The sequence below is a fragment of the Miscanthus floridulus genome, unplaced genomic scaffold (assembly GCF_019320115.1).
Source record: "Miscanthus floridulus cultivar M001 unplaced genomic scaffold, ASM1932011v1 fs_430_3, whole genome shotgun sequence".
Lineage (NCBI taxonomy): Eukaryota > Viridiplantae > Streptophyta > Magnoliopsida > Poales > Poaceae > Miscanthus > Miscanthus floridulus.
Window position 1 is genome coordinate 15,213 of NW_027096742.1, and position 15,212 is coordinate 30,424.

Sequence of the window (15,212 nt, forward strand, 5' to 3'; positions counted from 1 at the left end):
GTGCACCTATCTTGCACCGACACTGGCTCTCAACAGACCAAAACGAGATTCCACATGACCCACGTCACCTAGGAGTACCATCGAGTGCGTCTAAAATGATTTCTGAGCCTATGGTATGTTCAGCGCAAACCGTGCACCTATCTTGCACCGATAATGGCTCCCAATAGACCGAAACGAGATTCCACTTGACCCACGTTACCTAGGAGTACCATCGAGTGCGTCCAAAATGATTTCTGAGCCTATGGTATATTTGGCGCAAACCGTGCAACTATCTTGCACCGACACAGGCTCCCAACAGACCAAAACGAGACTCCACATGACCCACGTCACCTAGGAGTACCATCAGGTGTGTCCAAAATGATTTCTAAGCCTATGGTATGTTCGGCGCAAACCGTGCACCTATCTTGCACCGACACTGGCTCCCAACGGACCAAAACGAGACTCCACATGACCCACGTCACCTAGGAGTACCATCGGGTGTGTCCAAAATGATTTCCGAGCCTATGGTATGTTCGGCGCAAACCGTGCACCTATCTTGCACCGACAATGGCTCCCAATAGACTGAAACGAGATTCCACTTGACCCACGTCACCTAGGAGTACCATCGGGTGCGTCCAAAACGATTTCTGAGCCTATGGTATGTTCGGCGCAAACCGTGCACCTATCTTGCACCGACACTGGCTCCCAACAGACCAAAACGAGATTCCACATGACCCACGTCACCTAGGAGTACCATCGGGTGCGTCCAAAATGATTTTTGAGCCTATGGTACACTCGGCGCAAACCGTGCACCTATCTTGCACCGACACTAACACTGTCTCCAAATGGACCGAAACGAGATTCCACATGACCCATGTCACCTAGGAGTTACATCGGGTGCGTCCAAAATGATATTCGAGGCTACGGTATGTTCGGCGCAAACCGTGCACCTATCTTGCACCGACACTGGCTCCCAACGGACCAAAATGAGATTCCACATGACCCACGTCACCTAGGAGTACCATCGAGTGCGTCCAAAATGATTTCTGAGCCTATGGTATGTTCGGCGCAAACCGTGCACCTATCTTGCACCGATAATGGCTCCCAATAGACTGAAACGAGATTCCACTTGACCCACGTGACCTAGGAGTACCATCGGGTGCGTCCAAAATGATTTTTGAGCCTATGGTATATTTGGCGCAAACCGTGCACCTATCTTGCACCGACACTGGCTCCCAACAGACCAAAACGAGACTCCACATGACCCACGTCACCTAGGAGTACCATCGGGTGTGTCCAAAATAATTTCTGAGCCTATGGTATGTTCGGCGCAAACCGTGCACCTATCTTGCACTGACAATGGCTCCCAATAGACTAAAACGAGATTCCACTTGACCCACGTCACCTAGGAGTACCATCGGGTGCGTCCAAAACGATTTCTGAGCCTATGGTATGTTCGGCACAAACCGTGCACCTATCTTGCACCGACACTGGCTCCCAACAGACCGAAACGAGATTCCACATGACCCACGTCACCTAGGAGTACCATCAGGTGCGTCCAAAATGATTTTTGAGCCTATGGTACACTCGGCGCAAACCGTGCACCTATCTTGCACCGACACCAACACTGTCTCCAAATAAACCGAAAAGAGATTCCACATTACCCATGTCACCTTGGAGTTCCATCGCACCTATCTTGCACCGACACTAGCTGCCAACGGACCAAAACGAGACTCCACATGACCCACGTCACCTAGGAGTACCATTGGGTGCGTCCAAAATGATTTCCGAGCCTATGGTATGTTCGGCGCAAACCGTGCACCTATCTTGCACCGACACTGGCTCCCAACGGACCAAAACGAGACTCCACATGACCCACATCACCTAGGAGTACCATTGGGTGTGTCCAAAATGATTTCTGAGCCTATGGTATGTTCGGTGCAAACCGTGCACCTATCTTGCACCGACAATGGCTCCCAATAGTCTGAAACGAGATTCCACTTGACCCACGTCACCAAGGAGTACCATCGGGTGCGTCCAAAATGATTTTTGAGCCTATGGTATGTTCGGCACAAACCTGTGCACCTATCTTGCACCGACACTGGCTCCCAACAGACCGAAACGAGATTCCACATGACCCACGTCACCTAGGAGTACCATCGGGTGCGTCCAAAATGATTTTTGAGCCTATGGTACACTCGGCGCAAACCGTGTACCTATCTTGCACCGACACTAACACTGTCTCCAAATGGACCGAAACAAGATTCCACATGACCCATGTCACCTAGGAGTTACAACGGGTGCGTCCAAAATGATATTCGAGGCTACGGTACGTTCGGCGCAAACCGTGCACCTATCTTGCACCGACACTGGCAACCAACGGACCAAAACGAGATTCCACATGACCCACGTCACCTAGGAGTACCATCGAGTGCGTCCAAAATGATTTCCGAGCCTATTGTATGTTCGGCGCAAACCATGCACCTATCTTGCACCGACAATGGCTCCCAATAGACTGAAACGAGATTCCACTTGACCCACGTCACCTAGGAGTTACATCGGGTGCGTCCAAAATGATTTCCGAGCCTATGGTATGTTTGGCGCCAACCGTGCACCTATCTTGCACCGATACTGGCTCCCAACAGACCGAAACGAGATTCCACTTGACCCACGTTACCTAGGAGTACCATTGGGTGCGTCCAAAATGATTTCCGAGCCTATGGTGTGTTCGGCGCAAACTGTGCACCAATCTTGCACCGACACTGGCTCCCAACGGACCGAAACAAGACTCCACATGCCCACGTCACCTAGGAGTTCCATCTGGTGTGTCCAAAATGATTTCCTAGCCTATGGTATGTTCGGCGCCAACCGTGCACCTATCTTGCACCGACAGTGGCTCCCAACAGACCGAAACGAGATTCCACTTGACCCACGTCACCTAGGAGTACATCAGGTGTGTCCAAAACGATTTCCTAGCCTATGGTATGTTCGGCGCCAACCGTGCACCTATCTTGCACCGACACTGGCTCCCAACAGACCAAAACGAGATTCCACATGACCCACGTCACCTAGGAGTACCATCGAGTGCGTCCAAAATGATTTCTGAGCCTATGGTATGTTCGGCGCAAACCGTGCACCTATCTTGCACCGATAATGGCTCCCAATAGACTGAAACGAGATTCCACTTGACCCACGTTACCTAGGAGTACCATCGGGTGCGTCCAAAAAGATTTCTGAGCCTATGGTATATTTGGGGCAAACCGTGCACCTATCTTGCACCGACACTGGCTCCCAACAGACCAAAACGAGACTCCACATGACCCACGTCACCTAGGAGTACCATCGGGTGCGTCCAAAATGATTTCCGATCCTACGGTACGTTTGGTGCAAACCTTGCACCTATCTTGCACCGACACTGGCTCCCAACAGACCAAAATGAGATTCCACATGACCCACATCACCTAGGAGTACCATCGGGTGCGTCCAAAATGATTTCCGATCCTACGGTACGTTTGGCGTAAACCATGCACCTATCTTGCGTCAAGATTAGCACCACCTCCAAACGGATCGAAAAGAGCTTTCCCTTGAGCCTCATCACCTACGAGTACCATTGGGTGCGTCCAAAATTATTTTTGAGCCTATGGTACACTCGGCGCAAACCGTGCACCTATCTTGCACCGACACCAACACTGTCTCCAAATGAACCGAAAAGAGATTCCACATTACCCATGTCACCTTGGAGTTCCATCGCACCTATCTTGCACCGACACTGGCTGCCAATGGACCAAAACGAGACTCCACATGACCCACGTCACCTAGGAGTACCATCGGGTGCGTCCAAAATGATTTCCGAGCCTATGGTATGTTCGGCACAAACCATGCAGCTATCTTGCACCGACACTGGCTCCCAACAGACCAAAACGAGATTGCACTTGACCCACGTCACCTAGGAGTACCATCAGGTGCGTTCAAAATGATTTCTGAGCCTATTGTATGTTCGGCGCAAACCGTGCACCTATCTTGCACCGACACTGGCTCCCAACAGACTGAAATGAGATTCCACATGACCCACGTCACCTAGGAGTACCATCGGGTTCGTCCAAAACAACTTCTGAGCCTATGGTATGTTCGGCACAAACCATGCACCTATCTTGCACCGACACTAGCTCCCAACAGACCGAAACAAGATTCTACATGACCCACTTCACCTAGGAGTAAAATTGGGTGCATCCGAAATGATTTCTGAGCCTATGGTATGTTCGTCGCATATCATGCACCTATCTTGCGCCGACACTAACACTGCCTCCAAATGGACCGAAACAAGATTCCACATGACCCATGTCACCTAGGAGTTACATCGGGAGCATCCAAAATGATTTTCGAGGCTACGGTACGTTCGGCACAAACCGTGCACCTATCTTGCACCGACACTAGCTCCCAACAGACCAAAACGAGATTCCACATGACCCACGTCACCTAGGAGTACCATCGAGTGCGTCCAAAATGATTTCTGAGCCTATGGTATGTTCGGCACAAACCGTGCACCTATCTTGCACCGATAATGGCTCCCAATAGACCGAAACGAGATTCCACTTGACCCACGTTACCTAGGAGTACCATCGGGTGCGTCCAAAATGATTTCCGATCCTACGGTACGTTTGGCGCAAACCTTGCACCTATCTTGCACCGACACTGGCTCCCAATAGACCAAAACGAGATTCCACATGACCCACATCACCTAGGAGTACCATCGGGTGCGTCCAAAATGATTTCCGATCCTACGGTACGTTTGGCGTAAACCATGCACCTATCTTGCGTCAAGATTAGCACCACCTCCAAACGGATCGAAAAGAGCTTTCCCTTGAGCCTCATCACCTACGAGTACCATTGGGTGCGTCCAAAATTATTTTTGAGCCTATGGTACACTCGGCGCAAACCATGCACCTATCTTGCACCGACACCAACACTGTCTCCAAATGAACCGAAAAGAGATTCCACATTACCCATGTCACCTTGGAGTTCCATCGCACCTATCTTGCACCGACACTGGCTGCCAACGGACCAAAACGAGACTCCACATGACCCACGTCACCTAGGAGTACCATCGGGTGCGTCCAAAATGATTTCCGAGCCTATGGTATGTTCGGCACAAACCATGCAGCTATCTTGCACCGACACTGGCTCCCAACAGACCAAAACGAGATTGCACTTGACCCACGTCACCTAGGAGTACCATCAGGTGCGTTCAAAATGATTTCTGAGCCTATTGTATGTTCGGCGCAAATCGTGCACCCATCTTGCACCGACACTGGCTCCCAACAGACCGAAATGAGATTCCACATGACCCACGTCACCTAGGAGTACCATCGGGTTCGTCCAAAACAACTTCTGAGCCTATGGTATGTTCGGCACAAACCATGCACCTATCTTGCACCGACACTGGCTCCCAACAGACCGAAACAAGATTCTACATGACCCACTTCACCTAGGAGTAAAATTGGGCGCATCCGAAATGATTTCTGAGCCTATGGTATGTTCGTCGCATATCATGCACCTATCTTGCGCCGACACTAACACTGCCTCCAAATGGACCGAAACAAGATTCCACATGACCCATGTCACCTAGGAGTTACATCGGGTGCGTCCAAAATGATTTTCGAGGCTACGGTACGTTCGGCGCAAACCGTGCACCTATCTTGCACCGACACTGGCTCCCAATAGACCAAAACGAGATTCCACATGACCCACGTCACCTAGGAGTACCATCGAGTGCGTCTAAAATGATTTCTGAGCCTATGGTATGTTCGGTGCAAACCGTGCACCTATCTTGCACCGATAATGGCTCCCAATAGACCGAAACGAGATTCCACTTGACCCATGTTACCTAGGAGTACCATCGGGTGTGTCCAAAATGATTTCTGAGCCTATGGTATATTTGGCGCAAACCGTGCAACTATCTTGCACCGACACAGGCTCCCAACAGACCAAAACGAGACTCCACATGTCCCACGTCACCTAGGAGTACCATCAGGTGTGTCCAAAATGATTTCTAAGCCTATGGTATGTTCGGCGCAAACCGTGCACCTATCTTGCACCGACACTGGCTCCCAACGGACCAAAACAAGACTCCACATGACCCACGTCACCTAGGAGTACCATCGGGTGTGTCCAAAATGATTTCCGAGCCTATGGTATGTTCGGCGCAAACCATGCACCTATCTTGCACCGACAATGGCTCCCAATAGACTGAAACGAGATTCCACTTGACCCACGTCACCTAGGAGTACCATCGGGTGCGTCCAAAACGATTTCTGAGCCTATGGTATGTTCGGCGCAAACCGTGCCCCTATCTTGCACCGACACTGGCTCCCAACAGACCAAAACGAGATTCCACATGACCCACGTCACCTAGGAGTACCATCGGGTGCGTCCAAAATGATTTTTGAGCCTATGGTACACTCGGCGCAAACCGTGCACCTATCTTGCACCGACACTAACACTGTCTCCAAATGGACCGAAACGAGATTCCACATGACCCATGTCACCTAGGAGTTACATCGGGTGCGTCCAAAATGATATTCGAGGCTACGGTACGTTCGGCGCAAACCGTGCACCTATCTTGCACCGACACTGGCTCCCAATGGACCAAAATGAGATTCCACATGACCCACGTCACCTAGGAGTACCATCGAGTGCGTCCAAAATGATTTCTGAGCCTATGGTATGTTCGGCGCAAACCGTGCACCTATCTTGCACCGATAATGGCTCCCAATAGACTGAAACGAGATTCCACTTGACCCACGTGACCTAGGAGTACCATCGGGTGCGTCCAAAATGATTTTTGAGCCTATGGTATATTTGGCGCAAACCGTGCACCTATCTTGCACCGACACTGGCTCCCAACAGACCAAAACGAGACTCCACATGACCCACGTCACCTAGGAGTACCATCGGGTGTGTCCAAAATAATTTCTGAGCCTATGGTATGTTCGGCGCAAACCGTGCACCTATCTTGCACTGACAATGGCTCCCAATAGACTAAAACGAGATTCCACTTGACCCACGTCACCTAGGAGTACCATCGGGTGCGTCCAAAACGATTTCTGAGCCTATGGTATGTTCGGCACAAACCGTGCACCTATCTTGCACCGACACTGGCTCCCAACAGACCGAAACGAGATTCCACATGACCCACGTCACCTAGGAGTACCATCAGGTGCGTCCAAAATGATTTTTGAGCCTATGGTACACTCGGCGCAAACCGTGCACCTATCTTGCACCGACACCAACACTGTCTCCAAATGAACCGAAAAGAGATTCCACATTACCCATGTCACCTTGGAGTTCCATCGCACCTATCTTGCACCGACACTGGCTGCCAACGGACCAAAACGAGACTCCACATGTGATGAGGACATCAACACCGATCATACATCCACGCCGTCCACGCCGACACCTGCTGGTCCTATTACCCGTGCTCGTGCTCGAACACTTAATCATCAAGTGAGTTCCTTCTTGAGCTCTTGTCCATCCTGTTTAGATCTTGGAGACACGTGCACTCTTGTTTTGATTAGGAATCAAGGAGAAGACCGAAAGGGAAAAGGACTCGCGTAGGCTGGATTCGGACTGCAGCACACCTCCAACTTGCGACGGTCGCCACGGTTACATACGGAGTCGGATTGGGGTGATTCTGGACTTGTTGGAAAGCTAATAAAGTCTACTTTCATACGGATCTGACCTCATACTTATATCTGCTCATAAACGGCGTCAACAGCCCAAAAATCACCGAGAGGTCTATTCTGTCCAGGGTGCTGCGCCACCTTAAGTTAGCCCAATGGGCTTGTATCGTTTAGAGTCCAGTAGGGACGCGTCCTAGGGTTGGAGCACGACCCAAACTCTCTTGTGGTCGTCCTCCACACATCATATACCCCTTAGCCGCCACCAGGAACACTTGGGTTTTGTTTAGATCAAGTTTAGCCTTTGCTACTTGCTTGTAGGCGCGCGTGCTGATCCAGCCGCCCGTCTCCTTGTCTTCGGAACCCCACTCAAAATAAGATTCAGTTTGAGGCTTTCAATTCCATCTTGCAAATTCAGTGCTTGTTTCCTTGTTCTTGCTAGTTCTTCGATTGCTTGCAGGACGGGAGCCCTAGTGGCTGGTTGTCGCGCTCCACAAGATCGTGACGGCCTTTGGAGGTGGTGTATCGGTTGCTAAGGCGCGGTCTTGGAAGGCTGTAGTCGGGCCGTGAACGTCATCTCCATCCACCAAATCGAGTGATCTCACGCCTCTCATCGAAAGATCGTCCATAAACCCTAGCGGGTTCATATCAACATGACCCACGTCACCTAGGAGTACCATTGGGTGCGTCCAAAATGATTTCCGAGCCTATGGTATGTTCGGCGCAAACCGTGCACCTATCTTGCACCGACACTGGCTCCCAACGGACCAAAACGAGACTCCACATGACCCACGTCACCTAGGAGTACCATTGGGTGTGTCCAAAATGATTTCTGAGCCTATGGTATGTTCGGTGCAAACCGTGCACCTATCTTGCACCGACAATGGCTCCCAATAGTCTGAAACGAGATTCCACTTGACCCACGTCACCAAGGAGTACCATCGGGTGCGTCCAAAATGATTTTTGAGCCTATGGTATGTTCGGCACAAACCGTGCACCTATCTTGCACCGACACTGGCTCCCAACAGACCGAAACGAGATTCCACATGACCCACGTCACCTAGGAGTACCATCGGGTGCGTCCAAAATGATTTTTGAGCCTATGGTACACTCGGCGCAAACCGTGTACCTATCTTGCACCGACACTAACACTGTCTCCAAATGGACCGAAACAAGATTCCACATGACCCATGTCACCTAGGAGTTACAACGGGTGCGTCCAAAATGATATTCGAGGCTACGGTACGTTCGGCGCAAACCGTGCACCTATCTTGCACCGACACTGGCAACCAACGGACCAAAACGAGATTCCACATGACCCACGTCACCTAGGAGTACCATCGAGTGCGTCCAAAATGATTTCCGAGCCTATTGTATGTTCGGCGCAAACCGTGCACCTATCTTGCACCGACAATGGCTCCCAATAGACTGAAACGAGATTCCACTTGACCCACGTCACCTAGGAGTTACATCGGGTGCGTCCAAAATGATTTCCGAGCCTATGGTATGTTTGGCGCCAACCATGCACCTATCTTGCACCGATACTGGCTCCCAACAGACCGAAACGAGATTCCACTTGACCCACGTTACCTAGGAGTACCATTGGGTGCGTCCAAAATGATTTCCGAGCCTATGGTGTGTTCGGCGCAAACTGTGCACCAATCTTGCACCGACACTGGCTCCCAACGGACCGAAACAAGACTCCACATGCCCACGTCACCTAGGAGTTCCATCTGGTGTGTCCAAAATGATTTCCTAGCCTATGGTATGTTCGGCGCCAACCGTGCACCTATCTTGCACCGACAGTGGCTCCCAACAGACTGAAACGAGATTCCACTTGACCCACGTCACCTAGGAGTACCATCAGGTGTGTCCAAAATGATTTCCTAGCCTATGGTATTTTCGGCGCCAACCGTGCACCTATCTTGCACCGACACTGGCTCCCAACAGACCAAAACGAGATTCCACATGACCCACGTCACCTAGGAGTACCATCGAGTGCGTCCAAAATGATTTCTGAGCCTATGGTATGTTCGGCGCAAACCGTGCACCTATCTTGCACCGATAATGGCTCCCAATAGACTGAAACGAGATTCCACTTGACCCACATTACCTAGGAGTACCATCGGGTGCGTCCAAAAAGATTTCTGAGCCTATGGTATATTTGGGGCAAACCGTGCACCTATCTTGCACCGACACTGGCTCCCAACAGACCAAAACGAGACTCCACATGACCCACGTCACCTAGGAGTACCATCGGGTGCGTCCAAAATGATTTCCGATCCTACGGTACGTTTGGTGCAAACCTTGCACCTATCTTGCACCGACACTGGCTCCCAACAGACCAAAATGAGATTCCACATGACCCACATCACCTAGGAGTACCATCGGGTGCGTCCAAAATGATTTCCGATCCTACGGTACGTTTGGCGTAAACCATGCACCTATCTTGCGTCAAGATTAGCACCACCTCCAAACGGATCGAAAAGAGCTTTCCCTTGAGCCTCATCACCTACGAGTACCGTTGGGTGCGTCCAAAATTATTTTTGAGCCTATGGTACACTCGGCGCAAACCGTGCACCTATCTTGCACCGACACCAACACTGTCTCCAAATGAACCGAAAAGAGATTCCACATTACCCATGTCACCTTGGAGTTCCATCGCACCTATCTTGCACCGACACTGGCTGCCAATGGACCAAAACGAGACTCCACATGACCCACGTCACCTAGGAGTACCATCGGGTGCGTCCAAAATGATTTCCGAGCCTATGGTATGTTCGGCACAAACCATGCAGCTATCTTGCACCGACACTGGCTCCCAACAGACCAAAACGAGATTGCACTTGACCCACGTCACCTAGGAGTACCATCAGGTGCGTTCAAAATGATTTCTGAGCCTATTGTATGTTCGGCGCAAACCGTGCACCTATCTTGCACCGACACTGGCTCCCAACAGACCGAAATGAGATTCCACATGACCCACGTCACCTAGGAGTACCATCGGGTTCGTCCAAAACAACTTCTGAGCCTATGGTATGTTCGGCACAAACCATGCACCTATCTTGCACCGACACTGGCTCCCAACAGACCAAAACAAGATTCTACATGACCCACTTCACCTAGGAGTAAAATTGGGTGCATCCGAAATGATTTCTGAGCCTATGGTATGTTCGTCGCATATCATGCACCTATCTTGCGCCGACACTAACACTGCCTCCAAATGGACCGAAACAAGATTCCACATGACCCATGTCACCTAGGAGTTACATCGGGAGCGTCCAAAATGATTTTCGAGGCTACGGTACGTTCGGCGCAAACCGTGCACCTATCTTGCACCGACACTGGCTCCCAATAGACCAAAACGAGATTCCACATGACCCACGTCACCTAGGAGTACCATCGAGTGCGTCTAAAATGATTTCTGAGCCTATGGTATGTTCGGCGCAAACCGTGCACCTATCTTGCACCGATAATGGCTCCCAATAGACTAAAACGAGATTCCACTTGACCCACGTTACCTAGGAGTACCATCGGGTGTGTCCAAAATGATTTCTGAGCCTATGGTATATTTGGCGCAAACCGTGCAACTATCTTGCACCGACACAGGCTCCCAACAGACCAAAACGAGACTCCACATGACCCACGTCACCTAGGAGTACCATCAGGTGTGTCCAAAATGATTTCTAAGCCTATGGTATGTTCGGCGCAAACCGTGCACCTATCTTGCACCGACACTGGCTCCCAACGGACCAAAACGAGACTCCACATGACCCACGTCACCTAGGAGTACCATCGGGTGTGTCCAAAATGATTTCCGAGCCTATGGTATGTTCGGCGCAAACCATGCACCTATCTTGCACCGACAATGGCTCCCAATAGACTGAAACGAGATTCCACTTGACCCACGTCACCTAGGAGTACCATCGGGTGCGTCCAAAACGATTTCTGAGCCTATGGTATGTTCGGCGCAAACCGTGCACCTATCTTGCACCGACACTGGCTCCCAACAGACCAAAACGAGATTCCACATGACCCACATCACCTAGGAGTACCATCGGGTGCGTCCAAAATGATTTTTGAGCCTATGGTACACTCGGCGCAAACCGTGCACCTATCTTGCACCGACACTAACACTGTCTCCAAATGGACCGAAACGAGATTCCACATGACCCATGTCACCTAGGAGTTACATCGGGTGCGTCCAAAATGATATTTGAGGCTACGGTACGTTCGGCGCAAACCGTGCACCTATCTTGCACCGACACTGGCTCCCAACGGACCAAAATGAGATTCCACATGACCCACGTCACCTAGGAGTACCATCGAGTGCGTCCAAAATGATTTCTGAGCCTATGGTATGTTCGGCGCAAACCGTGCACCTATCTTGCACCGATAATGGCTCCCAATAGACTGAAACGAGATTCCACTTGACCCACGTGACCTAGGAGTACCATCGGGTGCGTCCAAAATGATTTCTGAGCCTATGGTATATTTGGCGCAAACCGTGCACCTATCCTGCACCGACACTGGCTCCCAACAGACCAAAACGAGACTCCACATGACCCACGTCACCTAGGAGTACCATCAGGTGTGTCCAAAATAATTTCTGAGCCTATGGTATGTTCGGCGCAAACCGTGCACCTATCTTGCACTGACAATGGCTCCCAATAGACTAAAACGAGATTCCACTTGACCCCCGTCACCTAGGAGTACCATCGGGTGCGTCCAAAACGATTTCTGAGCCTATGGTATGTTCGGCACAAACCGTGCACCTATCTTGCACCGACACTGGCTCCCAACAGACCGAAACGAGATTCCACATGACCCACGTCACCTAGGAGTACCATTAGGTGCGTCCAAAATGATTTTTGAGCCTATGGTACACTCGGCGCAAACCGTGCACCTATCTTGCACCGACACCAACACTGTCTCCAAATGAACCGAAAAGAGATTCCACATTACCCATGTCACCTTGGAGTTCCATCGCACCTATCTTGCACCGACACTGGCTGCCAACGGACCAAAACGAGACTCCACATGACCCACGTCACCTAGGAGTACCATTGGGTGCGTCCAAAATGATTTCCGAGCCTATGGTATGTTCGGCGCAAACCGTGCACCTATCTTGCACCGACACTGGCTCCCAACGGACCAAAACGAGACTCCACATGACCCACGTCACCTAGGAGTACCATTGGGTGTGTCCAAAATGATTTCTGAGCCTATGGTATGTTCGGTGCAAACCGTGCACCTATCTTGCACCGACAATGGCTCCCAATAGTCTGAAACGAGATTCCACTTGACCCACGTCACCAAGGAGTACCATCGGGTGCGTCCAAAATGATTTTTGAGCCTATGGTATGTTCGGCACAAACCGTGCACCTATCTTGCACCGACACTGGCTCCCAACAGACCGAAACGAGATTCCACATGACCCACGTCACCTAGGAGTACCATCGGGTGCGTCCAAAATGATTTTTGAGCCTATGGTACACTCGGCGCAAACCGTGTACCTATCTTGCACCGACACTAACACTGTCTCCAAATGGACCGAAACAAGATTCCACATGACCCATGTCACCTAGGAGTTACAACGGGTGCGTCCAAAATGATATTCGAGGCTACGGTACGTTCGGCGCAAACCGTGCACCTATCTTGCACCGACACTGGCAACCAATGGACCAAAACGAGATTCCACATGACCCACGTCACCTAGGAGTACCATCGAGTGCGTCCAAAATAATTTCCGAGCCTATTGTATGTTCGGCGCAAACCGTGCACCTATCTTGCACCGACAATGGCTCCCAATAGACTGAAACGAGATTCCACTTGACCAACGTCACCTAGGAGTTACATCAGGTGCGTCCAAAATGATTTCCGAGCCTATGATATGTTTGGCGCCAACCGTGCACCTATCTTGCACCGATACTGGCTCCCAACAGACCGAAACGAGATTCCACTTGACCCACGTTACCTAGGAGTACCATTGGGTGCGTCCAAAATGATTTCCGAGCCTATGGTGTGTTCGGCGCAAACTGTGCACCAATCTTGCACCGACACTGGCTCCCAACGGACCGAAACAAGACTCCACATGCCCACGTCACCTAGGAGTTCCATCTGGTGTGTCCAAAATGATTTCCTAGCCTATGGTATGTTCGGCGCCAACCGTGCACCTATCTTGCACCGACAGTGGCTCCCAACAGACCGAAACGAGATTCCACTTGACCCACGTCACCTAGGAGTACCATCAGGTGTGTCCAAAATGATTTCCTAGCCTATGGTATGTTCGGCGCCAACCGTGCACCTATCTTGCACCGACACTGGCTCCCAACAGACCAAAACGAGATTCCACATGACCCACGTCACCTAGGAGTACCATCGAGTGCGTCCAAAATGATTTCTGAGCCTATGGTATGTTCGGCGCAAACCGTGCACCTATCTTGCACCGATAATGGCTCCCAATAGACTGAAACGAGATTCCACTTGACCCACGTTACCTAGGAGTACCATCGGGTGCGTCCAAAAAGATTTCTGAGCCTATGGTATATTTGGGGCAAACCGTGCACCTATCTTGCACCGACACTAGCTCCCAACAGACCAAAACGAGACTCCACATGACCCACGTCACCTAGGAGTACCATCGGGTGCGTCCAAAATGATTTCCGATCCTACGGTACGTTTGGCGCAAACCTTGCACCTATCTTGCACCGACACTGGCTCCCAACAGACCAAAATGAGATTCCACATGACCCACATCACCTAGGAGTACCATCGGGTGCGTCCAAAATGATTTCCGATCCTACGGTACGTTTGGCGTAAACCATGCACCTATCTTGTGTCAAGATTAGCACCACCTCCAAACGGATCGAAAAGAGCTTTCCCTTGAGCCTCATCACCTACGAGTACCACTGGGTGCGTCCAAAATTATTTTTGAGCCTATGGTACACTCGGCGCAAACCGTGCACCTATCTTGCACCGACACCAACACTGTCTCCAAATGAACCGAAAAGAGATTCCACATTACCCATGTCACCTTGGAGTTCCATCGCACCTATCTTGCACCGACACTGGCTGCCAATGGACCAAAACGAGACTCCACATGACCCACGTCACCTAGGAGTACCATCGGGTGCGTCCAAAATGATTTCCGAGCCTATGGTATGTTCGGCACAAACCATGCAGCTATCTTGCACCGACACTGGCTCCCAACAGACCAAAACGAGATTGCACTTGACCCACGTCACCTAGGAGTACCATCAGATGCGTTCAAAATGATTTCTGAGCCTATTGTATGTTCGGCGCAAACCGTGCACCTATCTTGCACCGACACTGGCTCCCAACAGACCGAAATGAGATTCCACATGACCCACGTCACCTAGGAGTACCATCGGGTTCGTCCAAAACAACTTCTGAGCCTATGGTATGTTCGGCACAAACCATGCACCTATCTTACACCGACACTGGCTCCCAACAGACCAAAACAAGATTCTACATGACCCACTTCACCTAGGAGTAAAATTGGGTGCATCCGAAATGATTTCTGAGCCTATGGTA